Raw genomic sequence first — 25,833 nt, forward strand, 5'->3', positions numbered from 1 at the left:
TTTCTTTGCCTCAAATAAGATATACTGGGTCAAATTCATTCCTAGACTAACTCCACCAGTTTTAGATTAATCTGGCCTGTAATATTTATGCAAATAAAATCTGTTAAATAATTAAAACCATTCTCTCATTATGGAGAACTGAAGTCAAAGTATTCTCTCACTCCCAAGATTCTGGCACCCTAGCTGAGTGCATGCTTATTGTGTATTTATCATTATAAATAAGATTCATCATTATAATGAGAAATTTACCACGTATGTATCTTTATACTATTACCACAAATGAAGGTATTTCACTAGTGTGCAGGAATGAAATGTACTATTTTATTACAACTTTGCATATTGCATTTATACCAAAAGGTTTTTCAATTTTGAATTTAATACCCTTGTCATGAAAGATCAAAACATACTAAATATTTAGGGTAACCATATGTTAGCTGGGACAGGTCCAGATTTTAGAGGCTGGTTCTGTCTGGCTGTTGGGAATTATAATGGGCATCCTGGAAATGTACAGGCAGGATACAGTCTAGTTAGAAGCTGGAGTGGCATGGAGCATCTTGCAGGTGGGCAGGTAGGCATCACTGCCTGCCTGGGACATAACCCCGCCCCCACCAACTTGTGAGAACATGGGAAGGAAGGGGTCAATGTCCCAGATTTCCCAGATGATGTCGTGGATTTCTGAGATTTCCATATGGTCAGCCTACCAATACCCAGGGCCTGGCATTGCCTTTTCCCATGCCAAATAGTATGTCATACTTATATAAATACTCCTATTAATTTAATTTGGACTCTTCAGCATAAGCAAACTTTTCAGTAACAGCTGGTTCACAATAATAATGTAATATTCATTTTCATTTATTTTCAGTACAATAACATCCTGAAGCACCAACTGACATCAGAGGCACACTAGCTAGGTGCTGTAAGGAACAGTCCCCGTACCAAATTGCTTACACTCTAGGTAGCTGAGACAAACAGAAGGTAGGAAAGGAGTGGAGACTCACTAAATCACACACCAGGTCAGTGGATGAGCAGGAAACATGATCTGGGGCTTTCAGTTCCCATACTGCCACCCTGTCCCTTAGACCATAGTCCCTCTTATTAAACTATTTATAAAGAGACACAGAAAAACAGAATCAGAAGTTGGCAGCATTACCTTAAACTAAATGTAATTAAACTAAATTAAACATCTCTTCTTTAAAATCATAATTCTCAGGAGCACTACTTTGTACATGTTAGGATTATTATGACTGATTATATTACAATAAGAACATCTACTGTATTTAAATATTCATGTGTGATTAAACACATGGATAAAAATACTTCTATCCATCCCTCCTTTTCTGCATAATAAAAAGCTCCCATTCATTTCTGCAACCTGCCAACTGTGCCCAGTCAGAGCTTATGTCACTCTGCATCTTGCAGGATCATGCCTTAATCTTACACATAACTGAATCCTTAAGTAGTGTAGGGCCATGTGCACAACAACCTCATAGGACTTTATGAAGTGCTCTAAATATAGAAAGTATGACAAAAAGTTGAGTATTAATCTTCTCCCATTTTGTTCATTTTATTTGGATCTCTTCAGGTTCCCCTGTTACGAAATTCATAACAAGTGCATTATTTTTTACAGAACAATTACTAAAGACACAAAAGTTCAGCTACATATTGCCTAAATGCTCTCAGAATTTCTTTCAGAAACCTGTTACTAACCATCCAACTTGCTCTCTACATGATGGCAAAATAATTTCATTTATTAAATGAAAAGCCATACTGTTAAAAGAACTCCAGCCCCACCACAAATAACTAAATGTTTTGACTGTGCAGTGTGACATTATCATAATCCAAAAGTAACAGGCTGAAGAATAACTCCCTTTTAAAGCAGTCAGGAATTCAAAAGTCTGCCTCTGAATCATGCTGTTCCTTCAAGATGCATTAAGACAGTTATAATGAGATGTAAGGCTGAACTAAAACAAATTGTACTCCACAAGCCTCTCGGATACCAGTTATTGATAGTATGCTGCAGCTAGTGAACTTAACGCTTGCAAACAACAATACTCTGAGAGGTTTTAGCTAGAAAACACTACATTTAAAAAGCACCATTCTCCTTTCAGTTAAACAACTACAATCCCATTCAAGTCACTGAGCCATAAATTACTTTATATTTTAGCCACTCAGTTTCTATAGCAAGAAGTTCACTTGGGTAAAATAACACGGTACAGTACATTATGGTTTTGCAGACAGATTCATGGGTTTAGTTGTGCTATGTTACGCATATAGAACTCCTGAAGTTAGTGAGATTGCATAGGTGTGACTAAAAAGCAGAATTTGGACCTAATTCAAGAAATTACTTAAGCCTATTAAAGTTAAGCATATGGAGTGATTTAATTTCATGTACTTCTGTGCTTTCCTGAATAGCAAAGTTCTCCTGACTCAAGGATGTCACTTGACAGACTGATGGCACAGCAAAACAAAACATTAAAAATAGATTTTTTTTAAGTGACAAGGAAAAAGGCAGCCAGAAATATTTGTCAAAGTTATCCATATGGGGAAAGACATCCAGTGGGGAAATGGAGCGTAGGTGTAGAACACATGAGCATGCATAGCAACTTAGGTAGATGTCTGCAAAAAGGAAAACCTTTTACAAATCCAAATTAAAGTACAACTAAAAATACATTTATCTCCTACTAAGGTGGTCTCCCTCAGTGCCCTTTACTGTAAATTGCACAAATCATTTTCACACCCCAAACATTAATTAAATCAAAAGAAAAAACCTTTCACAAGTAATAGTGGCATGTTTTCAGGGGCTAAACCAAAGGCTACTGAATATTTAACAGGCAAGTAAATGTTTTTAGGCTTTAATTCAAATAGTTGGTTTAAAATATATTCAACTAGCTTTATTAAAGCTATGTACAAAATTCTCTGTCGTGAATTAGTTGTTCGTATTAATGTGGTCAGTTTTGATCAATAATACACTATGAAATACTTACAACAACATAAGATCAGTATTTATGGATGAGCGTGAATTCCTTCAATATTTCACTACCAGAATAAGTGTCAACACAGCATCATATTTCCAGCTGTTAAATATTTTATGAATCTTAATCAACTCACTAATGTTAACAAATTCATGTTTAAAACATCCAAACAAATGAAGCAAGAAGTGTAGAAAGAATGGATGGCACCATGAAGATTTATGCTAACAGGTTCTTGTATTTGTAATCTGTATGTTTTTTGTATTACTTTATAAAAATATCTGTGAAATGAAAAAGCAAATGAACCATTATTTACGAGCCTCATTGACTAGAACTGAGCAAAAAAAAAATTCCCTCAAGTTTTTATTTGCCTGACACTGGATTTTATGGCAGCCAAAATTTCACTAAAACAGTTTTGGCTGAAATGAAGATGATAAAATATTTTTTTAAATGTCAGAGTGGTTCATTCCAGGTTGAATAAAACATTTCCAAAATGTCAAAACAGTTTATTTCAACATATCCAAAATAAATAGTTTGGAATCATCAAAACAGTTCCATTTTCTATTGCTTTTAATTAAAAGGCAAGGGAATTACAGGAAAGAGTCACAAAACACAGCTGAAGAAGGAAGAAGAGCAGGTAGCAAAGGTTCCCATTTTATCAAGTGGCCCAAGCATCATCCAGACTGATGCGAGACCCATGTTCAAGTTCTCTCTCACCTAAAGATTCGCCTGTGTAAATGTCCTATAACCTGCTTGTTAAATGTACTCTCTTGAGAGATGGTGACCTTCTTTTGAATCCCTGTTCTGAATTAGGCAGGGAGTGGATATAATCTTTACTTTTCTGCGTTTTAGGTAAGTGTTCTAATGACTTAGTTTAGACTGTTCTGGCATGGGTTTTCCTCAGTCTCCCTGTTAGAGGATGTTCCACCCTGTATAAAGTATTCACATATTGAAAGAGAGAGAATGGTGGTTAGGGCATCCAACTGGAAAGGCACCCTAATCTAATGACTAAGTATTTTTTACAAAGTAGAAAAGTGTCAACAGGAGAGAGTGAGAGCAGCTCACTCCAAAATCCCCTGTAGCCTGTTGTGGAAGGCAGGTTCCAAACCCCTGAGGCATTTGGGGGGGCGGGAAGGGAAATTACTTAGAGAGGCTCCTTTTCCAGCCATCTTTTGTAAATATTGGTTTTCGTATTACAAGTGCTTAAAAATGAAACATTTTGGAAATGGAAACATTAAAATAGTTTATTCCAGAAATGTCAAAATGAACTACTCTTAGCATCTTCACTTCACCCTTTCCCCAGGATTTTTTTCTTTTTGGGGGGGGGGGGCACTCAATTATCTTAAAATCAGACAGAGCCAATTTTTTGTTGTTTTGCTTTTAGTTTGTCCATTTGCAGACACCTGATTAGAATACAAAGTAGATACGTGCTTGAGGAAAAAAGAGGAGCCCAACGAGATGAGGTTTAGAAGTTAAAAAAGTAAAAAGGAAATAAATGGGAAAATCCTTGTTTAGTTTCACAGCTACTGATCTACATAAAGAAATCAGCTACCTTCATTATTTGTATAATAGTAAGATCTAGATGTTCCAACTGACACCAGAGAGTCGTCATGCTATGCACCACACATGCATTTTATGAGACACTTTGCTAGCTAAATAAAAATAACAGAGGACAAGGGAGAAAACAAAAACATAGAAGGCCAGATCCTATTTTGCCTCCATGTCCCCACATGGCACTTACGTAAGCAAATAATTGAAATTTTTGGTACTTACGTGAAATTTGGGACACCAAATAGGTATGCTCATCTTGGATTTCCCTACTGACCATGTGCAGTAGACTGCACTATGGCTGCACAGCTACCCATGTGTCCCCTGCACCCAGGCACACATTTGGCAAGCCATGCAAGTTTGGAAAGCAGAAGAAACACAATTATTGCATGTCAGATACTAGAGGAGGAATGCCCACGCTCCCACCTAACAGCTTAGTGGCTTAAGCAGACAACCAAGGAACAGGAAACCCATGTTCTAGCTGCCCCTTACTTGGGGAAAGATCACCTTTCCACCACTGGTTGGATCCAGGATTGCAACAAGGGGGTGTCTCCACACCTTCTGCAGCTCTGTGGCACACATGCAGTGAAGAGAGCTCATTGCAAGTGATCTCAGAGACATCTGAGTTCACAAGGTGGATGGTATAAGGTCTGACCTGGGCCCTGCTTTCATGCACTTCTGGAACCTGGAGGATGAGTACTGCCACTTCCACTTGTCCCCTCTTTTCTCCTGCTGCCAAGTTCAGTAAGGAGGAGGAGGAAGGGAAAGAGTGAACAGCAGCTGTGCTCATGTCCTGGGTTTCAGAGATGCAGGAGCTCTAGCCGGACCCTGCACTGACCAGCTTGTGAGCTCAGAGCTTCCAGCAGAAGCTGTGCTACATGGTGAGCTCAGAAAGCTCACTGCACATGTACTGCACAGCCAAAGAGGGCTGTGACTGCATCACACCACACCCCGCCCTCCCCCACAATCCCTCCTCCCAGATCCCCCTTTGCCTCTACCGGCTACTCCAAGAAAAGTGCTCTGGTTACAGGCTTGACATGGACTAAAGCACCTTCTACCCCTCTAACTGAAGCTGTCCCTTTGGCCAGCCAAGAGGATATATAGGCCAAGAGGAAGTCAAGATATAAAGAGGGTGGCTCAGAGATACAGATGCTACCCTGTAAAAGAGGGAGGCCTAGCTTCTACCCTGGACACCTGTTTCCAATGGGACAGAAAATCTGCCACTTTCTGCTTACTCAGAAAGCTCATGAATATTAAATGTTAAATGCACTGGCCAGCTTCAAGGGGAAGGCTGCAAACATGTTAGACTGAACCTAGTCCATGGCCTTGTGGTTTGAGTACTTTCCTAGGAAGCAGGAAGCACGGGTTCAACCACTTCGGATGAGAAGTGCCCATTACCCGCTCCTGGAGTATGTACCATAACTTCTGGGTGGGAGGACCCAGGGCCATCATCACTGCCACCACCTCCTCTTCTGGCATCTTACACCAACTAGCCATGGTTTTTCTGCAATTGCAGTTTTTGTCCAGTGTTATGCATGTGCCTGGGCTATCCTTCCCCTCCTCCATTTTACTTCCAGCAAATGCGTACATAAGATGATCTTGTTTTACCATAGATGGAAATAGAATCCTACACTGTGTTTAAATATCAAAACCTACAAGTATATGGCTAAATAATAACCCCTTAGGTACATGTAGACCACAAAAAGGTTAAGTAGCTTGCCAAGATCACAAAGCAGGTTAATGGCAGATCCTGAGGTAAAATCCTGGTATCCTGGCTCTTAGCCAGTGCCCTATCCACTGGACAGCATCATCACTTAATGTCTTTCTTTGAAGGTAAACTCACTAGAAACAAGTCATAGGGACAGTTTATCTTTTCCTTATCAAGATTCAGAAGAGTCCATCTACTCCTGCCCATCACTATAGCTTGCCCCCAGCATCCCCAATAACATTCCCCAGCAGCTGCCACCCCCATTCCAGCAGTAGTAGCCAATCCAGACAAGATCTACTAGTGGATATCTCTATAGAAATGAATTAATCCCTTGCATTTGTATTGCTACAATGATAGATCCAGCCTGAAATGCTGGCTGCCTTAGCAAAATCGGAGAAGGTGCTGGTATTAGACTGAGAGCAGGGCCTCTTTACCTAAGCCAGCTTCCTAGTCTCAAACACATTGTCGCACTGAATGCCTTAAAGATTTCTAGATCTTGCTTAGGTCCTTGAAAAGAATAACAAGGTGATCTATCTTTTTTATTTCCAGACAGCTGTTAAAAGAAACCCTGTCCTTCCTAGCTCAGCCAGACATGTCGGTTGACACTATCTTTTGTCCGGGATAACAGTGTGTCTTGAATCGTGAAAGACTTTTGAACAGTGAGACACAGGACAAAACAGTACCAGGTCTGTGATAAGCCAGAACAGTACAGTTTATATTAAAAAGTCTGTCCTCCCTTATTAAAATATTTATAAGCTTTTGATAACTGACACTAATACAAATAATACTTTATAACATTAACATTTACTTAGATGTGGTATGAAAATGTGGTATGGAGGGGGGCGGGGAGAATGCCTTAAAACTAAATCTAACCAAACTCATCTGTATAAAGTAAAAAGACAATTAGAAATTACAGGTTCTCTCTCACCTCTATTTATCCTGCTTCAATTTTGTGAAGTGTTAATGGCAAATTTTCAAAATTATGTTGATTTTACAAGTAAAATACCTATCTAGTTATGAATATAATGTTGAATACCATCCATTGGTATTCAGCCACAGGCAACCAATTTTCCTATAAGCCACTAAATTGCTTCAGTCTTACCCTTTATTTATAACTATACACTCATGTTGATATTAAGCATTAAATACATATTTCTAACACAATCAAACACTAAGTACTAATGACATGAATTGTCAGTTTATCAAGGTCTTCATATTCTCTTAAGTGTGCAAAAGCCTCATTTGTTGTCTGCAGATATTGATTCTACCAAATGACGAATACAACTTTCCTCTATTATGATGAGAGTATTGTCATGATCTACTGATAACCAACAACTTTCTATGATATATACCATAGGAATCTCATTTTTCTTCAAAAGCAAACTGGTTGGAGTTTGTGGTGTGCATTCATGCATGCTTCTTCTCATAGTGAGTGTTAATATCATGCTGAATTCCTATTTTCCAAGACATGTATAATTTAAAAGGTGCTTTCTCATTTGAATTGAGGATTTGTTGTGAATCACTTAACTTGGTGAGATGTGTTTGCATGCAGAGTTTCCATTTAATGAGGTAAATTATTTTTAAAATCAGCAGGAGGGCATTGCGGAGTTCCAAAATTTACTTCCCCTCATACCTGATTTATTCTCAAAACCTCTTATTCCTGCTGCTCTGTTTTTATTGTTGTTGCTGTTTCCTTTGTTTTGTTTTCAGGGACTTGAGTTTAGTGGTTATGTAACCAAGCCCATTTATGTGCCTAAAAGATGGAACAGGATCTAACTCCCTCCCTGCAGCATGCATTGAGGGTACCCCTTAATCTAGACAAGAAAGAGGGTGTTGAACATTGGTTTCTACTAGAGATGCACCAATACATCGGTCTGATGTTGAATCGGCACCGATATAAAGAAAATTGATTGAATCGGAAATCAGCCTGGTGTGGCTGATTTGGCCGACAAATTTGGCTGACAAATGCCCCGTGCATGTGCAGCCACAGCGCAGCATGCAGGCAGCAAGGAGCACAGCCCAGCAGCTTGGAGAGCTGTGTGCAGCTGGTAAGTCTGTTGTGGTACTGTGTAAGTCTGGAGGGGGCAGGGAAGGGGCATGGGGGGAGCAGATCAACGACCCCCATGGTGAGGGAGGGAGTGGGGCAGGTGGGGAAGGGAACAGAGCCGTGTCTCATCCAGGTGGCGCAGGGCAGAGGGCGTGGCTGCCCAATGGCATGGGCATGGGGGAGGCGTGTGCCCTCAGATCAGCGCGGGGAGGGTGGGGTGGGCTGCAGCTGTGGGCTGGAGCCAGGGCTGCACCAGGCTCTTCCTGGCACATGGGGAGGAGGGTTGGGCCAGGGCTACACTCAGGGCAGGCGGTAGTGGCAGCACTAGGAGGGGGAGCTACAGCAAAAGGCTTCTCAGTGCCACTGCTACCCGCCCTGAGCCCAGCCCCCACCAGGAAGAGCCCAGTGCTGCTCCAGCTCCACCCTGCAGCTGCAGCCACCCTGCCCAACACAGATCCAGGGGACACATGCCCCCATGCCCTCCCAGGGTGCGCACAGCAACAAGAGCTGCCTGCCACCTTACACCGCCCAGATGAGCCGTACCCTGCCCTGCCCCAGCTGAGCAGCGCCTGCCCCTCCCCGACTCCCTCCCACACCGCAGGGACCTTGATCTGCGCCCCAAACACCTCTTCCCTCCCTCCTCCCCTTCTACAACAGACTTACCAGCTGCATGCAGCTGTATCAGAAACCGGGTTTGTATCAGCCAATATGCCTCCTTAAAAATCGGTTATTGGTATCAGCCCCCAAAATCTCTACCGGTGCACCTCTAGTTCCTACCCATGCTTAAAAAAAAGCCTTACATATTACCTTGACTGGTCACCTAGGCTAGGGACACACAGTCAAAAAGCCCGAGGCTGAGTTGATCTAATCTTTTCAAGTTTTTGTAAACTGCTTAGATTGAACCAATAAGAAAATAAACTGACATTGACCCAGACCCCTACCAGGTGTCAGGGGATGCTAAAACACACTTCCCAGCCTGATGGCCAGTGCAGAGAGCCAGGAGATACACGATTTCCCCAGCCATGTCCCTTCTTTAACCGCCAGTCATCTGAGGAGGAAACATCAGGGAACCCCCCACTGGACCCCCAGTCAGGGTCTCTCCAGCACTGGGGAAGGGGGAGGAGGGAACCTCCTAGCAGGGTGCTTCTACCTCTCTCCCTGTGCCCAGAGCTAGTCCCCCTAGCCATGCCCCCTCCTCAGTCTGGGTTGGCTGAGGAGCAGGCCTGGGGGGGGGAACCCCCTTCCCCCCGACACCAGACACCCAGCCAGGATCCCCCCCATGCAGGAAGACATGGGGTAAGCCCCCAGCAGGGCACCGCTTCCCCTCTTTCCCCATGTCCAGAGCCAGTCTTCTTACCCACACCCCCTCCTCAATCTGGGCTGGCTGAGAAGGTGGTATGGGGGGAACCGTACCCCTAGCACTGGACCCCCATCTGGGGTCTCCCTATTGTAGGGGAAAGGGGGAGGAGGGGACCTTTGCAAGGCATTTCTCTTACCCCCCTCTCATACCTGGAGCTAGGACCTGGGCCGATCACCTGGCCATGCCCCCTCCTTGGCCAGCAGGCCAGCTGAGGAGGGAGGGAGGGGGAATGGCCCTCCCACCAGCTCTGGACCCCCAGCTGCGCTGTGCCAGGTGCAGGGGGGGAGCCCTCAGGGGGGCAGCTTTCCCCCCACTCCCTCCTCAGCTGGCCTGCTGCCCAAGCAGAGGACGTGGCCGGATGACTGGCCCAGCTCCCAGCTGAAGGGAAGCCTGCAGTGGGGACTTTACTCCCCTACCCAAGCCGGGAGCTAGGCCAATCACCCAGCCATGTCTCCTCAGCTGGCAGTCTGGCTGAGGAGAGAGTGGGAGGGAAAATGCCCCCCCCAGCTTTGGACCCCCAGCCAGGCTGTGCCCAGCACAAGGGGCGGGAAGTCCACAGTAGAGGACGTTTTCCCCTCCCACTCCCTTCTCAGCCAGGCTGGCAGGGGACATGGCTGAGTGATGATCACCCCAGCTCCCATCTTGGGTGGGGGAATAAAGTCCCCACTGCAGGCTTCCCCACAGCCGGGAGCCGGGCTGATCACCCAGCAGGCCGGCTGAAAAGCGATTGGAGGAGGGAGGTGGAAAAACAGCTGCCACTTTGGGCTTCCCACCCCCTGTGCCAGGCACAGCCTGGCTGGGGGTCCAAAGCCAGACAGAAAGGCCATTTTCCCCTCACTCCCTCCTTAGCTGGCCTGCTAGCTAAGCAGGGAGCATGGCTGGGTGATTAGCCTAGCTCCCAGCTGCATGCAAGCCAGCAGTGGACTCTTTACTCCCCCACCCAAGCTGATTACCTGGCCATGCCCCTGCTTGCCTGGCAGGTTGGCTGGGGAGGGAGTCGGGAGAGAGGGAAATGGCCCCCGCCAGTCTGGCACAAGGGGTGGGAAGCCCATAATGGGGGCCATTCCCCCCCACCACCTCCCTCCTCTTCAGCTGGCCCTTTAGCCAGGGATGGGGCATGGCCAGGTGATCACCCTGGCTCAGGTGAGGACTGCAGGCTTCCCTGCAGCCAGGAGCTGGCCCCATCATCTGATGACACTTTCTCCCCAGCTAGCAGACCAGCTTATAAGAGAGTGGGGAAGAAAAACAGCAGACTTCTCCTCCTCCCGCACCCCGATTCCTGACCCCCTGCCACCATCCCAGGAGAAACAGAGTGAGCACAGCCCCTGGTGGTATGGCTTCACTGAAGCTGGCCGGGGGGGTCAGAGCATCATGGCTACCTGGTGCCTCCTGGGCAGAGCTACAGCCTGATACCTCATCCCTGCCCAGGAGCCAAGCCTTGCCGCCCTGACCCTGAACTCCCTATGTGTGTTGTGCGAGTCCTCCCCCCTGCATGGCTGGAGCCAGTGGCAATGTGTAGGGGGTGCATGTGCACCCCCTGAGAGTGCTGGGGCACTCCCTGTCAGGCCGTGCTCCCTGTTTAGGTGATGGGCAGGGAGACAGGCAGGAGTGCCGGTGCCTCCCCTGCAAGCACTGCCCAGGGAGTGGGGTCACCAGCAAAAGCAGAAGTGGTCATGGGACTTCCAGACGTGGCACAGCTGCTTTTTGGTGAGTGAGATTGCCGCGGGGGAACCCCCTGCCCCAGTCAGCGTGATCAGCCGCAGGGGACCCCCACCCCAGTCGCTGACTGGTGTCGGGGGGGCACTTAAGGTTGTACCATTTTAAGTTGGTGGTGCACAATCTATCAGAGTTTGGGAACCACTGCTCTAAATGGACAAAAAGCCAAAACAAGGGCTCAGGGAAGTAAAAGGACTTGCCCAAATAATACAAGTGAACAAAAAAGCCAGGAAGGGAATGCACATTTCTTGACTCCCAGTGAAGCGCCTCATGCAATAAAGTCTCCTGCCTCCATAGCCTGAATTCAACTTAGTTTCTGTGCAAGTAATGTTCAGCAGGAGAACAAAAGGAAATGTTCAGAACCAGCCCAAGACAGCAGTATAGATTTTGATTTCATAGTGTCTCGCTGCTCTGTTCTTGAGTCCAAGCAGTGTTCCTAGGCACATATTCATAAAAACAGAAATACTTATACAGACACGTACCTGAAAGAGAACACCAAGCCTAGGGACTGTTTTTCTACCAGAATTAGCCCATCTTTGGTCTTTGTCTTGACCAGATGAAATACAGGAAGGCCAAGCAAGAAAACTGATTTTTGCCTAATTAAAACCATTTTTCCCCTTCAAAACTTTGGAGCTCTCTGAAGAAAGATGTGTTTGCAACTACTCACAAAGGCTCCAATATAAAAAAGCACCCTTTTCTGCAATTGTGTACATGCATTGTGATAAAACCCAATGCATATTGCTTAAACTTAAGCACATGCTAGTCCTGAACAAGGATGTCATAAGATCCATACTCCCTCTGAAGTAAGGTCATGGCAAAGTTCAAGGTCTGTATAAGAAAAAAATCCAACATGAATAGTTTTAATATCAGTGGCTGCAGAAGTCTATTTTGTTTTATTTTCCAATATATACCTTTGTGATTTGTGCATTTTTCTTGAGCTTCCCAAATCGAAATACATGCATGACACTGAGTTAGTTATTCAGTGAACGGCTTTACTCCTGCTGGGAAGAGATGCAGTGTGCAATGAAATGAAAATGAATGTCATGAAAGTCATTAAAACAGTGTAACCCAAGTGATATATGGCTCAATCCTTAGGAATTCAAAAACACTATTCACACACAATGTTCAATATCCTAAATATTTCAGTGAATCACAGAGACACCTCCCACCTTCACTTGAAAATAAGTACCACAATTTCCTCTATTTCCCAAAAAAATACTCAAGCAAGATAAAGTAGCAGATCATCCAAAGAATTCACAGACTGTCTACGAAGCAACTCACAATGTAGGTAAAAGGTGATCTAAAATATGTTTTCAACAATCCTCAGTTTCTGCCTCAATGGGCATGTCTACACATGCAAATGCACGAGTCCTTTACTCTGGAGTAACTCATCCTGGGCAGGCATCTACACATGCACCCATTTGGGAACAGATTTGCTCCTGGTAGAAGTCTGTTTCTGCCCCTGAGCCAGCCCAGGGGCTGCCAGGGAGCATGGGGCCTCCTGGCAGGGGATAGGAGATTGCTCCCTGCCCCTGGGAACTGCCTGCTGCCAGGTAGGCTGTGGTAGCACAGCCCAGGTGGGGACAATGTCCCCCTGTCCCAGCAGCAGAGAGCTCCCAGCCCCAGCTTGGGTCAAGGGGCTTGGAAAGAGCTGTAGGGGAGGGGCAAGTCCCAGACCCTTACTCCAATTTGCCAGTACGGCAACTATCAGTGATCAAACATGGGGCTAGGAAAGACCTCCAGGGCTGGGATCTGCCCCGATAGACAGTTTCCGTCCAACCCCGGTCTATACTGAGAAGTCTTCACGTGCAGCCTGGAGCTGGATAGGAAATGCCTAAAATGGCTGTATGTGAAGACTTCTCCGTGAAGCCTGGAGCTTGTAGGGAACTGTCCCAGTCAGGAGCAGACCCCAGCCAGCTCCAGGCTGGGTGATGAACACTCCCCTTGCAAGGAGCTCTCTCCCAGCCCCTGCTCCTCAATCACAGAGCAGGAGCCAGGAGCTCCCCACTGCTGGGAAAGGGGGATGTTGTCCCCACCAGGGCTCCAGTGGTAGAGCCTGCCCCAGTATCAGGCAGCTCCCTGGGGCAGGGAGCAAATCTCCCACTGCCCAACTGACTGGAAACAAATTTGCTCCCAGTCAGTCATCTACACTTGCCATACTGCCCAGTAATTTCTTGGCAGTTCATTTGCTACTTGCATTTGCTGTATTTCTCACAGAGTTGGCGATTTCCCTTCCTCTTGTACAGGTGGATGATGGAGGCATCCTTGAATTCTTGAGGGACTACCTCCTGTGCCCACCTACCTCTTCCTCACACCTCCAATCTGATATCACCCCTTCTGTGAGGCCTAGGACTTACCAGTATCTCAAAGAACAAAGAACAGTTCCTGCTGCCTTCTCTCTTCACATATTTCTTGTAGATACTGATGACCTGCCACCTGCAGATAAGTCTTCATTCTTAAACACAGTCTCTTTTCACTTCCACCATTTTCCCAGCACTTCTTTTAAATCAGGCTTCTGTGCGACAAGTTCACTGCTCAAAAATGTTCAGCCAGCAATGGAAGGGGGAGGGAGAAGAATGAGGCATACTGATATATTGGTCTGATATTGGATCAGCACCAACATAAAGAAAACTGACTGCATTGGAAATCGGCTTTTTTTGCCTGACGTGGCCAATAAATGCCTTGTGCATGTGCACAGCTACAGCACAGCAGGTACACAGTGAGGAGCACAGCCCGGCAGCTTGGAGAGCTGTGTCTAGCTGGTAAGTCTGTTGTGGTGCAAGGGAGTGGGGAGGGAAGGGGCATGGGGGGGGTTAGATCAAGGCCCCCGTGATGGAATGGGGTAGGCAACAGAGGCAGGTGCTGCCCAGCTGGGGCAGGACAGGATGCAGGACAGAGCCATGGCTCATCCACTGGGAGCCAGGGGAATGCGGCTCCCACTGCTGGATGCACCCCAAGAGGACACAGGGGGCATGTGCCCCTGGACCTGCACAGAGTGAGGGCAGGCTGCTGCTGTGGCCTAGGGCTGGGGCTGCACTTGGGGCAAGATGGGCAGCAGCACTAGGAGAGGGAATTGGGGGGACTATGGTGATTTTGGGTGTGCACAGCGGTGGGAGCACCCCCGTACCCTACGGATGAGCCACAGCTCTGTCCCATGCCCAGCCTTGCCCAGGCTGGGCAGCCCCTGTCCCGGCCCATATGGTGAGGGAGTGGGGCTTCAATCTGTCCCCCCATGCCCCTTCCCTCCCTCCTCCCCTTCCATCATAACAGACTTACCAGCTGGACACTGCTCTTCAAGCCAGTGGGCTGCATATCTGAAATCAGATCAGTATCAGCCGATATGCCTCCTTAAAAATCAGCTATCAGTATCAGCCAAAAAAAATCTTTATCTGCACCCCTAGAAAAAAAAAATCAAAATTATAGCCCTAGATTGTTCTGCAGTGGCTTCTTATTCATAGTCATGATAGACAGCACAAAAAAATGGAAATCGTAATCTGACACACTTGGCACATCCTAGTGTGTCAGATGTAATTCACTGGACATGTCTCACTCCCTCATAGCTGGCACTTCTTATACAAAAAATTGAAAAAAAATATCAGGAAGGATTTTGATATTTTGACAACATCATCTGAAGTTTTGCAGACCAGAAGACTAGTCTAACTGTGGAAATAATTCACAGCTTCCATAGCTTTCTGCCACATTAAAGCCTCAAATATATTTTTATTGACTGTGCCCTGAGATTAAAATTTAGTAAACGGAAAAGAACCAACCTCTTCTATTGTAAGCTGTCAACAAGGTGTAAGGGAAGTAGGGGGGAGTCTAGGGGAATAACAAGTCTACATTAACTCATGCTGTAAAATAAGTAATTAATGGAATATTCAATTTACACTATTTAACTTGTCAGAAAATCCATATTAATTAACCTAATGGAAGATCATTTAAATCACTTTCAAAAAATAACACCCAACACAGAGATTCCAGTTCTAGATTTAAATTAGATTGATTGTAATCAAAGTAATGAGTTAATCTATCAAGCCATCTTCAAGTCAGAATCAAGATTCTGATCAATAGCAATGTTGCTTTGCAAACCAAGAAGATAGTAATAGTAGGGCTTAACTCTAAAATGTATTGCCTGGATTAGGTTGCGTTTTTGGGCACAGCCTCAACCACAGGGCAGTACAGGAGCTCAGGACCCTAGTAGGATGCAAGGAACTGAGCCATCACAGGCACAGCCAATTCACTGTTCTTCTTCTGTACTGGGAGTTGAAGGAGGGTAGTTAAGGAGGCCAAAAATTCTGGTTTCACTGACCACCATGCCCTCACAGATAAACTCACACCCATTTATTCCCATATATAAAACAGACAACAGAGCTCAGCATCATGCTTCATTGGGCTGTACTGTTCACCTGTATAACCCTTTACATAGAAAACTGTCTGTGTAGCTTTATTTTCATCTTTCTGCAGCTGTCACAAAGGAGTATAGGAGATTAGAATTTTAGCTTATAGTCAGAAAACATGAAATAAGATTCAAAGGTAGTCATAATTGTAGTGTATTACATAGGATCCTCCTGATCTTTCATGGTCTTAAATCACAGGGACAAAAATGTATGTAGGATCTCATTCACTGAAAATAAATGGTAATTATAGGTACTAGGACGCACAAAGATCTATAAGTATGTGTTTAGGTTGCTATTGCATTCTGTAACATTTGTAGAGCAGTGGCAGGGGAAGGTGGTTTTATGTTTTTAACTAAAATATCTTATTTTAATATGCTTTCCACAAGCACTTGTTCTCATCCAAAACATGTCTTTAAAATAAGATAGCTGAGTTTTCTAGGATGGACAATGAGGCTTGGAGAGTTGGCTGATGTGATTGCAGAGCTATTGCCCATCATCATTGAAAACTCATGGTGATCAGGAGAGGTCCCAGATGATTGGAAAAGGGCAAACATATTTGAGAAAGGGAAAAATGAGCATCCAAGGAGCTATAGATCAGTCAGCCTCACCTCAGTCCCTGGAAAAATCATGGATAAGATCCTCAAGGAATCCATTTCTAAGTACTTGGAGGATAAAAAGGTGATTAGGAACAGTCAGCATGGTTTCACATGGGGCAAGTCATGCCTGACCAACTTGATTTCCTTCTATAATGAAGTGACTGGCTCTGTGAATGCATAGAGAATGGTGGATGTGATGTACCTTGATATTAGCAAGGCTTTTGATATGGTCTTCCACAGCATTCTTGCAGGCAAGCTAAGGAACTATGAGCTGGGTGAATGGACTGTAAGGTAGCTAAAAAACTGGCTGGAGCATCGGGCTCAAAGAGTAGTAATCAATGGCTTGATGTCTAGTTCATAGATATTTGAGTTGGAAGGGACCTTAGCAGATCATCGAGTCCAACCCCCTACCCTGGACAGTAAAGAGCACTGGGATTAGATGACCCCAGCCAGGTGCCATGTAGTTGGCAGCCAGTAGCAAGTGGATTGCCCCAGGGAGTCAGTTCTAGGGCCAGTTTTGTTCAACGTCTCCATCAATGACCTGAAAGATGGCATAGAGTGCGTGGCAGGGCACTGTGTGTGCCTGCCACTTTAAGGCCCTGGAGCTGGCAGCCTTCAGGTGCCTAATGAGGGCAGCCATTTTAGGTTCAGGGCTGCCTATATAAACAAGGCAGTTTGGCTGCTGGAAGTCAGGCAATAACACTGTTTGGCTAGAGGGTTGTTGAGTTTCATCTGGAGATAAGGGAGGAGCTGTAAGGGATGGTAGGAGGCTCTGGGTCCTGGGTACAAACTGAAACTACACCCTGCTGGGAGTGGGTGGCCTGGTGGGGCTCCCAGTGGTGCGGGAGCCCCCAGGAAATGCCAGGCCAGTGATCACCCTGGTGAAAGGTGGGTCAGGGTGCCATAACCCCTAGCCCTCACCTTTGGGTGGGTCGCGTTCCACCAGAGGTAGTAGTGGGGGTGCAAGCCCTGAGGAAGAGAGTGAAGACTTGGAAGCCAGGTGTGGCTGAGGCTGCCTGAGCCTTGCGAGGGTTTGAGACCCTGAGGAGGTAGAGCTGGGGCCAAGCATGGCTCCAGCCACCTGAGCCCCCTGAGGAGGAAAGTCCTGAGACCCTGTGTAGAGGGGGCAGTGCGAGCACTGTGAAGCCCCCAGTGGTGAGGGGGGGGCAGTGCTGTGAAGCCCCCAGTGGTGAGGGAGTGGTGTGGGAACAGAGGAGGCTGTGGTGAGAAGCCCCATTGTGAGAGGGGGCAGTGGTGAGCAGCCCCAGTGAGGGAAGAACGAGGCTCAGCCAGAGACCAAAAGAGGTGAGTCCTGACTCCCAGTAAGTCCTCCACCATTGGGAGGCAGAGTTTGGGTCAAATATAACATCTGAGCCCCAGTTGTGAGCAGGTAGCATGGGAAGCCCCAGTTGTGAGGGGGCAGCATGAGAACTGAGGGGGCAGCAATGAGAAACCCCAGTAGAAGCCCCAGTGGGAGGGGCAGAGATGTGGAGCCCAGTGAAGGAAGAACGGGTGCTCAGCCACAGCAAGCAAGAGCTGAGTCCTGACCCCAATAAGTCCTCCACCATTGGGAGGCAGAGTGTGGGTCAAAGATAACACCGGTAGTAGCACCATGACCTGCTGCCGGGGGTGGGGGGTGAGTCCCTTGTGAGACCCTGAAGCACCAGTTGTGGTGTGAAGTACCCCAGCTCCCAATGTCCGTGGAGGAGGACCCAGAGAAGGGGACCCCAGGGAAAGAGTAACAGTTATGTATCGAGGCCTGCCTGAGCTTCCCCTGACTGGGCCAGGAGGGGACCAGGTCTAGGAAGGTCAGAAGGGCAAGGAGGCCCACTGAGAGAGATGCCCAAGAGCCAGGGGCCTGGGGTCCTGACTGGCCTGGGGGTGGGCTGGGGCTAGTGTGAGCCGAAGGTCCCAGTGAGAGGACCACACCTGAAGAGAAACCGATGGCAGGGAGATATGTGGCCCAATATGACGGTGGCAGAATCCACCTGAAGGGAGGAACCCAGGTGGGGTCCTACGGTAGGATTCTGGGGCCCATTGTGTGGGACTGGTGCATATGAGAACATCATGATGTCATATGCAAGGCTTGGGCTGCAGTGTAGAGGAGGAATGGAACCGCAGATAGTGCCTCCTGGCATCGGGGCAGAAAATGGGCAGCCTCCCACTTATTACTAACTAATTAATCAATTAAGATCAAGGCATGGCGGGCAAAAAAGCAGGCAGTTGGTCCAAGAATAGGTGGGCGGGCCATGCGGAGGGCGGCCTTGAGCAGGCCCCCTGTCACGGAGTGCACCCTCAGTAAATTTGCAGATTACACCAAGCTGCAGGGAGTAATGCTGGAGGGTAAGGCTAGGATTCAGAATGACCTTGAAAAGTTGGAGAATTGGGCCAAAAGGAATGTTTGCATGGCTGGATGTAGAGCCACAGCAGCGTGGGGTGGTGGGTTGCGGCAGTGGCCACCGTATGCAAGCTATCCCCCTCCCCCAGCGTCCAGCTGGCTGGACGGCACCTGTGCAGAGGGACCCTGGCCCTGCTCCTGGGATGCAGCTCTCTGTCCCCACCTGCCTTCACGTACCCACTAGGGCCTTCCCAAGTAGCCCCAGGGGTAAGTGTACCCCCAGTTTGACAACCCCTAGGTTAGATATTAGGAAGAATTCTCTCACTAGGAGGGTAGTAAAACACTGGAACAAGCTACCCAGAGAGGTGATGGAATCTCCATCCTTGGACGTTTTCAAAACCCAGATAGACAAAGCTTTGGCTAGGATGATCTAATTGGGGATGGACTAGATGACCTGCTGAGGTCCCTTCCAACCCTAATTTTCTATGACTCTATGATCTAACCCTCTGAGTGTATAACCCACAGGATCAGCTATGTCTGGCCAAAAAGAAAGATATATATATATATACACATTTACTTTTCTTTAAGATTGGTCTTTTACAGATCTATGTTCTTATATGTACTGTGCCTACCACTGAATGGAAAAGAAAACAAATGTCAGTGGCTTAATGAAAATACACCCAAAATAGGTGTTAAGTATGCATGCATTATAGCTGTATTGGTGTAGTTGTGAAATCTTGAGAACCTATAAAATCAGGCAAAAGAATTGAGCAATTAACTCTGACAGAACAAACCAAGTTATTAACCTGAATTTATTCACTGCTTTTTTTAATCCCTCAGGCAGCCTCCTTCACCTCTGCAAGCCACATGAAAAATTAAGTTTGCAGAGATTACACTGTGCATGTAGCATAATGATTTACGACATGATTTGTGTCTAATTTATTATTCAGTAAATACCATGTAACTATGTAAGCTAAGATTATAACATCAGTTTACACAATGGATTTAATTTCTTAATTTACTCATTAGGGCAAATGTTAACATAACCCTGATAAGCACAGTAACTTACACAACTTGACTCATAGGAAAGACTGATTTGCACCCACGTGAATTACATGGGTGCTGAACTCTGTTTGGGAAAACAAGCTACATGCATATAATCTGGGAGATGCTATTCTTTGGGCCCGGTTCTCCTTTATATTTAAGCTCTTTATATTGCTTTGATAGTAGTTTTGGATATTTATTCTCTAAATTTAAACTATTATACCATTTCCAAATAAGTTCAGGTAATTTTCAGAGGTGCACTGATATGTCGGTCTGATATCAGATCAGCACCAATATAAAGACATTTGTCTGTATCAGAAATAGGCCTGATATGGCCACGAATTTGGCCAGTAAATAGCTCCTGCATGTGTGCAGCTGTAGCACAACATGCTGGGCAGTGATCCTTGCTGCCTACAGCTTGGAGCGCTGAGTGAAGCTGGTAAGTCTGCTGTGGTGGAAGGGGAGGAAGAAGAGGGCATGGGGGCACAGATCAAGGCCCCCACGGTGAGGGCGGAGTGGGGCAGGGGCAAGCACTGCCCAGTAGAGCCAGGTGGAGGGCAGGATGGAGCCACAGCTCAGTACTTCATCCAGCGCCTCCTGCCGCTTTTTCTGCCCCTCGTCCGGGAGGGCATGGGGGTGGGGTATGTGCCCCCAGACCTGCAAAGGGTGGGGTGGGGCAAGGTGGGCCAGGAAGACCCCTGTGCAACCCCCAGCCCACCCCATGTAGATCAGGGGGCACATGCCTCCACCACAACGTCCTCCCAGATGAGCACCACATGAGCTGCCAGACAAGTGATACACAGCAACAGGAGCTGCCCCCCTGCACCTGCCAGATGAGCTGTGGCTGTCCCATGCCCCCTCCCCTTGACCATGACATGCACTTCAGGGAGAAAGGACTCCTGGGAAGGGACAGAATCCACCTCACAAGGAAAGGTAAGTCCCTGTTCACAGTCAGGATGGCCAATCTTTTGGACAGAGCTTTAAACTAAGATTGCTGGGGGACAGAGATGCACAAATTCAAACATGTCCAAGGACCAACATACAACTAATCCCAGCAGATAGGAACACTGGGAGAGCCACTCTTGCAGGAGCTGAGGGAATAGTTCTCCATCAGCAAGATGAAGGCCTAAGTAGGAAGACTCAGGTGCCTATATACTAATACCAGGAGCATGGGGAACAAGCAGGAAAAGCTAGCCTTCCTACTCTCCAGTGTGCATTATGATCTAGCAGGGATTACAAAGATCTGATGGGACTCCTCACATGACTGGAGTTTAGCTATAGAGGGCTACACCCTGCATAGAAGGGACCAGGTAGGGAAAAAAGGTGGAGGCATTGCTCTCTATGTGAAAGAACAATACACCTCCTTGGACGCCAGCATTGGCTTCAAAAATGGACAGCCTGAAACCCTCTGGGTCAAGTTGCAGGGGGGGTGGGGAGGAAAAGAGACTTAACTGTAGGTGTATACAACAGACTACCAAACCAGGGGAAGGAACCTGATCTGGAGTTCACGCAAGAATTGACTGAGGCTGCACATGCTTAATCAAATGCCTTAAGTTGGGTTAAAAAATGACTGATTGCACTGCGATTTGGTTCAGGTCCCAGAATAATCAGGTCTCAACTGTCAATCTCCCCATCAGGCAGCAAGCATTTATAAAAATTCATAAAACCAGCTTTGGTCCTAGAGGAAATAAAAGCAAAACCACAACAGGCTTTTCTTTTCCTCAACCCAGCATACCAGTTTACATCCTATCTTTAACTTCTGTCTCCCAAACTTCTAAATCTAACAGAAATACGATCTTCTACAAAAATCTCCCAAAGAAACATCTCTAATATACCTGTGTCTATGACTAAGTATGCCTTATGAACCCTAGTTAAATGTTAACTGAAATACATAAGGTTAGTTTCCATGTATCAATATTGTTATGTTAGAAAACGTATGAAATACAAGGGTAACAGAATTTTTGTGCAAATTGCCCATTTCATTTTCAGTTTTCAAATAGTTAGGTTTTTCTTTTTTAAATTATAATGCTGTAGTGAGGTATCTTGTATAAGTGTGACATTAAATTACCTCAGGACCTGTAAAATAATTAATTTTCCGGTATGGAACAAATTTTGTTTCTAAAAGAGTTAAAAAGCATCAGACTTTTAAGAATTTTCGGTAGGTAACTTTCAGCAGTAAAACACAATGTTTTTCTACCATGCCCAGCTCTGTCTCAATTTGTACATCTCAATTCTTCTACTGGCATGCAGTACCTAGCTCTTCCTCCTAGAGTCTTTAAGGGTGCAAATAGCAGTCACCTTTGTGCTCCTATAACAATGTTTATGGCAGCAAAAAAGAAAAGCAAACAGATGTCTATACTATTTGTTGCACCACAAAAGACGAAATTTGTGGTTGCAACAAAAGGCAGCAATAGTTTCTGCTGCTTTATTGCCGCAAACATCTGTTGGCTTTATGGCACAAGAACCTGGGCAGCCGGGAGCTGCCTGCACTCTCCAACTGTCCCAAGAAGGAGCTCTTTGGGCTTTAGGGGCCTAGTCCTGAGTACCCCTCAATTCCCACACAGGATCGGTCCCCTCAAAGCCTCAAGCCCCAGGAGCACTTGCCTGGCTTTCCCTGATTACAGACACTCCCATGGGAATCTCCAAGGGTACATCTCTGTAAGCAGAGAAAGCCCACATTTCCCGGCCTACAGATGCACCCCAGAGATTCTAATGGCACATCTCTCTAAGCAGGAAACATCGCCTGTTATCCCACAGGATCAACGGGCAGGACAAGCGGCAATATCGTTCACCCAATGAAGTGGATCGGCTGTGACTGGAAACATCCTCGCACAGCTGATCTTCTTATTTGGCAACATCTATTTCTAGTCTAAAATCAAAAGGGTAGATAACTGTATTCATGTCATGGTGCCGTGTTCCATGGAGCTCTGAAAAAGGACAAAAGACCCTGACCTTCCAGAGAAATTTGGGTTCTGCAAATCAGAGTTGTCATTCTCTCTCTGTGTCTCCCTCTCTCTATTAAAAAAGCTAATATGTTTAAAAAAAACAAACCACAACAACAACAACAAAACTTTTGCACCAAAATGTTGTCTTGATAAATTTAAATTGTTTTCCATATCCCATCTCCTACACACAGCCCCAACAAATGAAGCATAGGAAGACATGTTTATGTTAGATAAGTAATCTGTTGGATACCAAAACATTTTTTTCCAAAACCTTCACTGTTCATAAGAGAAGACTGCCCTAATTCTTAATCCTAGCTTCTCCCGATTCATATTTCTTGCCACAAATTACATATATGTTTTTGGTTTTAATTTACTCATTTGTCCATGAAGTTATGGGGAGATACCTTAGTAACACATTTTTACAGTTTTCATGGTAGTCAATGTTATAATTAAAGGGACACCATAAGCTTAAAAAACTCATGCTAATGTCTGAAAAGTTTTTACATAATATTGTCACAAGTTATGCCTAATATTACCATCACAGAAAGAGATGGCGGGAAGGGGAAGGAGGGAGGATGATTACTTTTTTCAGTGAATTTACTTTGCACATTTGGCAGCACCATGCTTATAATAAACATCACTCTTTGCCTGACAAACATTAAATCAGTTCCCGTTTGTTTTTTAGAGAGCCATGAAAGAGTAGAATTTTTTTTTTTAAAGACAAAATAGTAGCAGAGACCATAAACTTGTCAGGTGATTTGGGTGTGGGTATAGCAACTACAGTGATTTAATAGTTTCTCTTACTCAACCACAGATAAAGAAACCCTAAAACATTGATTGCTTTTAGCCATTTTTTTGATAAAGGACTTTTAAAAGATCAGATCTTTATAATGAAACCTAAGAATAATTAAATGTAAATAAGTTTCTTATTGTTCTTTTTATATTGTGGTATTTTTTAATCTTAGCTATTTAGGGATAGTTAAGATCAAAACATCTTCCTTGGAAAGTGTAGGGAATTTTACCATGTGTGTATAATATACATGCATTAGCATCATGAATGTTTCAAAGACACTGGCTTTCTGCCACTTTAGCACTTAATCCACCATAATAAACTCCTAATTAAATTATTCTGTAATTGTAATACATTTCAAAACAAATAAAAAATGTTATAGATTATCAAGTATCTGCTCCAAAATAATTAGTCAAGTTTTCCCCCCAAAGAAAACCAAATTATGTTTTAACTTAGATTTTTGGGATAATAGTTTCAAATGTCCAATTTTACTCATATCTCCGCATTACTGCTCTCTGCTCCATCCTTTGGCAGAAATATTAAAGGAACATGTTGGAATTAACAGTTCCCTGCCACTGGAAATTTATTCCTTACAGCTAGTAAAACAAAAAAACACTCGTGCAACTGATGGCAACTATTGCTTAAATTGCTCAGCAGCTCAGCTGCTTGTTATTCAAGGAGTAGCCTCAAGACATTAAAAACAAAATTGTTTATTTTTAAAAAGACAGAGAAACAAATGGGCTTCCATCCCCTTCATAATTGCAAGAAACTGTATGAAACCTTATGCAGATAGGGTCCTGCAGTGGAAATGGTTGGTAGTTTGCACCTGAAAGCAAACTTTGTTGCTAAGCGATAGCAAGAGTTCTGTTTTCCTTCACAGAGCCAAAAACACGTTAAACACACTGTTTATGCAGGAATACTGTGTTATTTATTTTGACATATATGCTGTTTATTCTTAATTTCAGTAAGTTTCTTTTAAAAGTACAAGATTGTGTGTAATACTTTAGAGGAATGCTTGCTAGCTGTTCATGTATGTATTTTAATTAGGATTAGGGATCTGAAAATAATTTAATGTAGAAGAGCAGATTAATTTATTTTTATTCCACGTTATTATTCTAAGAAACTGATACATTTTCTGTTAGAAGTGCTTAGCCCCAAGGCAAGACAAAGTTTTGGCAGCTGTCACTGCTGGTCTTTTCTATGCTGTCATTTGCTTCTCTATAGGTTTTCAGGACCCTAAAAATTATTTAATGGAGGAACACAAAGAATAACCAACTAATCTTAACTTACTTGCTCAGTTTCCTTATTTCTTCATCACATCCTAGTTGTTTCAAAGACAGGTTTTATGACCTAGTGTTAGTATGATGCCTATAGGAGTTAAAACCACATTTGTATGAATTAAGTCTTCAGCAAACGATGCATATTGTTTCAAGAACAATCAGGTCCACAAGATGTCATAAACCAGGCCTCCTTCATTTTATTTTTCTGTATTCAGTTATATGAATTCATTTCCCCAAGCCTGGTCTGATCTAGATGATGGGAATGAAAAAGACATCTTTAATAAAAAGGAGTGCTAGTTTTACCAATGAAGTGCATCAGTCAAAGTTATATCAATCAATACTTGTTTACATCAAACATACACCACAGATCAATTGAATTGTCTTTAATATCTTTAGGGTAGTATCATAAGCAATAAGATGTTTACTAGAATTATTTTAAGTTATAGTTGTAAGTCCCTACCATGTTCCAGAATGTCATTAAATTAACTCATTTTCAAAGAATATTAACTTTGTTATGACTTGCATGTCACTCATAAAATGCCCCTCCTCCCCATCTGGATAATGACATTGGAAAAAGGTCTGCATCTTTTTCACTTATGTGGCACCAACATCATAGCACATCACTTTACACAAAATTCATAACCAAGGCTCCTAAACATGGTTTTGCCCAAACCCCTGACTTCATAAATTGTGCTTTTCTGCAGTTTGAATCCATGCCAATTTGCACAGCAGGAGCTATGAGTTAACTCAGAGTGGAAATCACTCTACAGTGAAAATGTACTGGAGTGATGATAGTCCTCTAGGTCCATCTCTTATTAATCCATGCAGGACTAAATTTCCCTACTTTTAATACACCTAGCATGGAAAGAGCCCTAGAGTACCTCAGCCCACAGAACCATAAGCTGGAGATGCCTCATGCACACATGGCCAAGTACAATTATGCTGAGGCCACAAAACATCAGTATGGTTTTGCAGTATGAACACTCATTTACTGTAGGCTAATAGGACTGCTCTCAAATCCCTGGTTTGCTGGAGACAATCTTGACTCAGAGACAAACTAGACTCAAACAGATAAGGCCACTTACACTTCAGCTG

The 25,833-nt window shown here is 44.8% G+C and overlaps 1 protein-coding gene across 3 annotated transcripts in view; it reads right to left on the reverse strand.

Annotated features, from left to right (window-relative positions):
* The window catches only part of PLCL1 (phospholipase C like 1 (inactive)), a 346,959-nt gene that overhangs the window by 259,037 nt on the left and 62,089 nt on the right, over positions 1-25,833 (reverse strand). Inside the window, exon 1 of one of the 3 annotated variants that reach the window (XM_090045171.1) lies at positions 13,706-14,010. The exons of the other annotated variants lie outside the window; for them this stretch is intronic. The gene's annotated coding sequence lies outside the window, so the exon portion shown is untranslated. Of the gene's footprint in view, positions 1-13,705; positions 14,011-25,833 lie in introns of those variants that run through there. 3 annotated transcript variants of the gene reach the window in all.

This window comes from Crocodylus siamensis, chromosome 4, assembly GCF_052110815.1.
Source record: "Crocodylus siamensis isolate JL-2025a chromosome 4, ASM5211081v1, whole genome shotgun sequence".
Lineage (NCBI taxonomy): Eukaryota > Metazoa > Chordata > Crocodylia > Crocodylidae > Crocodylus > Crocodylus siamensis.